We start from the raw sequence: 6,193 nt of genomic DNA on the forward strand, positions 1-6,193 counted from the left end.
CGAAGGTTTCGGATGATCCCTCCGCAAGCCCCTGGCCGACCCCAACCGTCAGGGAAATGGATCGCCCGACCCCCGCTGGCAACAATGCCCAGTTCTCCAGGCTTCCAACCACAAGTACCCCAGCCAACCTTGCCAACGCCACCCCGTCCGGCAGCCAGTAACAGATGTTTTACCTGCGGCAATGAGGGGCATTTTGCAAGGGACTGCCCCAGGAGCAAGACTCAGCAGCAAGGCCAGAACCCCATGGCAGCCAGAGGAAGAAGGCCCAAGGTGCAAGTCCGACAAGGCCGACTCAACTACACCAGCCTGACCGAACTTCCCGAAGGTGCGTCAGTGATGACGGGTACTTTTCTTGTCTTAAAACAAGCTGTTGTGGTGTTGTTTGATTCGGGAGCCTCCCATAGCTTTATCGGGAGTAAGGCAAGGGAAAGATGCGGGCTAAGTGTAGGTCACACTAAGGAACCCTATGTGATCGCCACTCCTGGAGGAAGGATAACGTCGGATCAGGTCGTTATTCTGGTACCTCTCCAGCTAGGCCCCACCTTCTTCAAGGAAAACCTTATCATCCTTGACCTCGAAGGCCTAGACATCATCCTTGGCATGGATTGGATGGCCCGACATCGTGTTGTTTTAGATACCTCAGCCCGATCTCTTTTCATCAGCTCGCCCTCTCATGGCAGTGCTATCCTATCCTTGACCCACCCTGAATCCTTGACCCCTTGTGCTTTTTCTCTCTTGGGAACCCGTTTAGAAGACCTCCCTGTTATCTGTGAGTACCCAGATGTGTTTCCAGAGGACTTGCCAGGAATGCCACCTGACAGAGAAGTGGAGTTTTCTATAGAGATAGTTCCTGGCACAGCTCCAATATCTAAGAGACCTTATCGGATGCCACCCGCTGAGTTAGCAGAGTTGAAGACCCAGTTGCATGACCTGTTGGAAAAGGGCTTCATTCGACCCAGTACGTCATCTTGGGGATGCCCCGCCCTGTTTGTGAAGAAGAAAGACGGCAGTTTAAGGATGTGTGTGGATTACCGACCCCTCAATGCGGTGACAGTCAAGAATAAGTACCCGCTGCCCCGCATTGATGTTTTGTTCGACCAGTTAGCCGGAGCAAAAGTGTTCTCCAAGATCGATCTTCGTTCTGGTTATCATCAAATCAAGATTCGACCCTGCGATGTGCCCAAGACAGCTTTCTCTACCAGATATGGGTTGTATGAGTACCTAGTCATGTCCTTTGGACTCACCAATGCACCCGCTTACTTCATGTACCTTATGAACTCGGTGTTCATGCCCGAGTTGGACAAGTTTGTAGTGGTGTTCATTGATGACATCCTAGTGTACTCAAAAGACAAGGAAGAGCATGCCAACCACCTTCATATAGTTCTTCAGCGACTGAAAGATCACCAGCTTTATGCAAAGTTCTCCAAGTGCGAGTTTTGGTTGGATAGTGTTATGTTCTTGGGACACACTGTCTCCACGGACGGTATTGCCGTAGATCCCAGTAAGGTGCAAGAGGTCATGGAATGGAAGTCTCCTGTCTCGATACACCAGATCCGGAGTTTCCTCGGACTGGCAGGTTACTATCGGCGTTTTATACCGGATTTCTCTAAGATAGCTAAGCCGATGACCGAGTTGTTGAAGAAAGAGGCCAAGTTTGTGTGGGACACCAAGTGTGAAGAAGCCTTCAAAACCTTGAAGCACTTGTTAACCACCGCCCCAGTTTTGGCTCAACCCGACCCCTCTAGGTCGTATGACGTATACTGTGACGCCTCTGGCACTGGGCTCGGATGTGTTCTTATGCAAGACAACCGAGTCATTGCCTATGCCTCACGTGCGTTGCGACCTCATGAGCTGAACTACCCGACCCATGACCTTGAGTTGGCAGCAGTGATACATGCCTTGAAGATATGGAGGCACTACTTAATGGGAGCTCACTGCAACATCTACACCGACCACAAGAGCCTCAAGTACATCTTCACGCAAGCCAACCTCAACATGCGTCAGAGAAGATGGCTGGAGTTAATAAAGGATTATGACTTGGACGTGCACTATCACCCTGGCAAGGCCAATGTAGTGGCCGATGCCCTCAGTCGAAAACCCCGTTGCAACTGCTTGTTGTCAGCAGCCTTCACCAACACCTTGTGTCACGAGATGGGAAAGCTAAGTCTAGAGTTTGTTCCCCATGGAACCCTTGATCACCTCACCCTTGACTCAGTTTTGGAAGACCGGATTCGGTCAGCACAAACTAAAGATGAAGAAGTGAAACGGATCATCAGTAAGATCTCGGTAAAGGACGAAGGGTATAAACCTTTCCGGCAGGACCAAACGGGAGGTGTGTACTATGGAAACCGACTAGTAGTGCCCGCCGACCCCGAGTTAAGGAGGCAAATCCTAGATGAAGCTCATCTTTCCAAGTTCTCCATCCACCCTGGCAGCAACAAGATGTACCATGATCTTCGTCAGACCTTTTGGTGGAGTGGGATGAAACCGGAGATAGCTCGTTATGTTTCAGAATGCGACACTTGTCGACGTGTCAAGGCCAGTCACTTGAAGGTAGCCGGAACCTTGCAGCCGCTACCTATTCCCTCTTGGAAATGGGAAGACATCAGCATGGATTTCATAGTTGGGTTACCCCTTACAACTCAACGGTCTGATTCTATCTGGGTTATAGTGGACCGCCTGACCAAGACAACACACTTCTTGCCTGTTCGTACCACCTACACAGTCAAGCAATATGCAGAGTTATACCTCGACCGTATCGTTTCTCTACACGGTGTACCCAAGACCATAGTTTCAGACAGAGGAGTCCAGTTTGTGGCACGATTTTGGGAGCAACTACAAGCATCTATGGGCACCAAGCTCATTCGAAGCTCAACATACCATCCCCAAACCGATGGCCAAACCGAGAGGGTCAACCAAATCCTTGAAGACATGTTAAGAGCTTGTGTCATTCACTATGACAAGAACTGGGACAAGTGCCTGCCCTTAGCAGAGTTCTCCTACAATAACAGCTACCAGGCTAGTTTGAAGATGGCACCGTTTGAGGCCCTGTACGGCCGAAGATGCCGAACACCCTTGAACTGGTCCCAACCAGGAGAAAGACAAGTTTATGGCCCTGACTTAGTGACAGAAGCCGAAGAGCAAGTAAGAGTAATTCAGGCCAATCTCAAGGCTGCCCAATCTCGACAGAAGAGTTACTCTGACCAACGGAGAAGACCCCTGCAGTTCAACCTTGGTGACCATGTGTACCTTAGAGTCTCCCCAACCAAAGGAGTGCAACGTTTTGGAATAAAGGGCAAGTTAGCTCCCCGTTACATCGGCCCTTATGAGATTGTGGAGATATGTGGACCCGTCGCTTACAGGATCCAACTCCCAGAGCAGCTGTCAACCATACATGATGTTTTCCATGTGTCTCAGTTGAAGAAATGTGTTCGAGTTCCAGCAGAAATCCTAGAACAAGAACAGCTTCAAGTAGAACCTGACCTGACCTACACCGAGTACCCAGACCGAGTTCTTGACCAGAAGGAAAGGCACACCCGACGCCAAATGGTAAAGATGTACAAGATCCTCTGGAGAAATCACACCGAAGATGAAGCAACATGGGAGACGGAAGAATATCTGAACAAGCGTTTTCCAGGTTTTCTACCTCATCCAGGAGGTAAGAGCAGCACACCCTTGATCTTGAATCTCGGGACGAGATTCCTTTTAAGAGGGGTAGGCTGTAACGACCGACCCCTAATCTTTCCCAGTTAGGCTTGATCTCAGCCCTTGAACCTCCGTCTGTAGCTCTGTTGATCGCACTTAAGTGCTCAGTTTTCCGCCAGTTCCGACCCCTGAGATCCGACCCCTACCGCTTCGTTCCTTTTCCCGACCCCGCCGAGTTCAGCCCTCCGTCGGATCCCGTTAATCTTCCTCACCCGTCCGATCTTTTCCCCTGGTGGACCCGTGAGATCCTTTTCCAGATCCCCCGCGTCAGCCGCACTCGAGTTGCATGGCTGCCTCAGAACCCTCCCTGCCGCGTGGCTCGCCTTCTCCGACGCCACCGCTTAGTTTTGTCTCCAGCAAGCGACCGAGTGGGTTCCCGCGCCCTCTTTCCCCAATAGCAGCGGAAGCCCTCTGCACCCCTTTCTGCAGATCCTCGCTCCCCGCGCCCATCATCACGATACCAGATCTCGGCCCCGGAGACCGATGTCGCCCGTCTTTTCCGTCCTTTCCAGCAACAGTTGCGCCGCCCGGTCGTCGCTACACGACGATTCCCCAACCGCCAACTCCGACCGCGGCCGCGACAGTTCCTTTCCCCGCCCTGTCAGACGCCGCCCGACAATCTGTTGTTCCGCGCTCTCCCCCGCGCCGCGTCCGCTCGTTCTCCCACCTGTGCGCCCTCGATCCTAGCGCCGTTTAACCGGTCGCTTCTATCACCTCTTCCGCACGGCGACGCCCGCTTTCCGCCAAATCTCAACTACCGGTCTACCCGCGCCTACGCCGCTCTGACGGAGTAGCGCAATGATCGCTGGCGTCACCCCCGGAGTTCTGTTGCACCGCCCGGTTTGCTCAATCGCCGCCACGGCAGAGCACTCCATTGCTTCTCCCCGGCCTTCGCGCCGCTTCCCTTCTCTCTCTCTCCGCGACGCTTCCGTTCCTCTGCTCCTGCGGCTATAAAAGGAATGCCCGTCGCCGGAGTTCCCTCCGCTTTTGTTGCCCTTTAGTTCCCGCTAGCTCCCTGCTCAAGCTCCTAGCGCCATCCGCCCAATCTTGAGAAGTTCTTCTCCCAGTTCCTTCTCAGTTCATTCAAGTCACCCAGCAGCGTGCTCCCTTGTGCTGCGTAGAGCTCTCTTGCGATCTGCAAGAAGCACCGCCGCCGAAGTATCGCCGACCTTAGTCCCTGCTCAAAGCCTTAGTTCTGTACCCAAGTCTACCTCTTCCCGACCCCAAGCTTTCCTTTCAGGAAGAAGGTGAGTGCCGACCCTAAGTCCGCCTCGACCGACCCCTCCTACCCGCCCGACCCCAGTTCCGTCTCGTCCGACCCTGTCTGTTTGCCGACCTTTGTCCACCTCGCCCGAGGGTCTGGCTGTGATCTTTTCTTAAACTTGAGGGTGTAAGTGTAAAACATGGGAACCCTTCAGCGCCTACGTCTGAGGATCCCAGTTATCACATCCTCTAGTTCAAGGATCAGACCACTTGTTTCTTTCCCCACCCTTATCTGATTGATCATCATCAGCTCTCTCAAACAGCCTCCCACTCCTGCTCTTTGTCGCAAGTTTCTGGGCTCAGGAGAGCCAGTGTTGCTGTCAAATCAAAACGTTTAAGCTAACCTTTGCATTGCATCCGTGTAGAGCTGCATCTCGCTGACGGCTTCTACGAGCTGCACCCGGCGCCCGAAGAAGAAGCTGTAGCCGAGTTCCCGCCCGCTGAAGTCGAAGCCGCCCCCGAAGTCGAGCGGTTTCTGCCCACTTTGTTTGCAGGCAAGCCCCGGTTGCATGAAAATCCTACGTGTTTTGCCAAACTTGCACATGCCTTCCGAATAGCATCTTGTGCATTTACGTATAGGAGTTGTGTGAAACCCTAGATGCATGACTTAATCACCCTCATGATCTGAACACTAGCTGTTGGACCGAGTAGCTGCATTGCTTAAATAGGAAACGGTAAAAGCCGAGTGATCTCCTGTCACTCGCGAGTTGTAGGAGTTGCATGTTTCCTCTCCTGTTACAACTATAAGGACGATGGGCGGGGCAGGGTTGGTAACTCTTTGGTGGTCGGATGGTTGCCCCGTCTGTCTATGAAAACTTGCTAAGGCTCGACAGTGGTGGTGTTCGTGATCAAGTGTTTGAAAGTACTAGCCTCATACTTAGTATGGGATGAGGAAGCCTAGTACCTGATTGAACCTAGACGTGAGCGGTCGCCCCATTGTTCTTGGAACGGAGTTTCCCCTGCTGGTTGTTGCACGTGGTGGCAAAGCGTGGTCACAGGACGGCAGAGGCCGGGTCTGTGGAACCTTGCACCAAAGGAAATGGGCCCGACGCGGGTTAGGGGATCGATGGGGAGGGCCGACACAGGAAGCGACCTCCGGGTGCGCGGATGTCGTGGGGCTAGGTTCACCATGCATGGTTAAAGAACTCGAATCGATTCGTCTGCCTCTCACAGTTTGAGACTTCTTGATCGCTATGTCACCCTGAGTAATTGAGGAATCTGACGA

Source organism: Setaria italica, chromosome IX (genome assembly GCF_000263155.2).
Source record: "Setaria italica strain Yugu1 chromosome IX, Setaria_italica_v2.0, whole genome shotgun sequence".
NCBI classification, from domain to species: Eukaryota; Viridiplantae; Streptophyta; class Magnoliopsida; order Poales; family Poaceae; genus Setaria; species Setaria italica.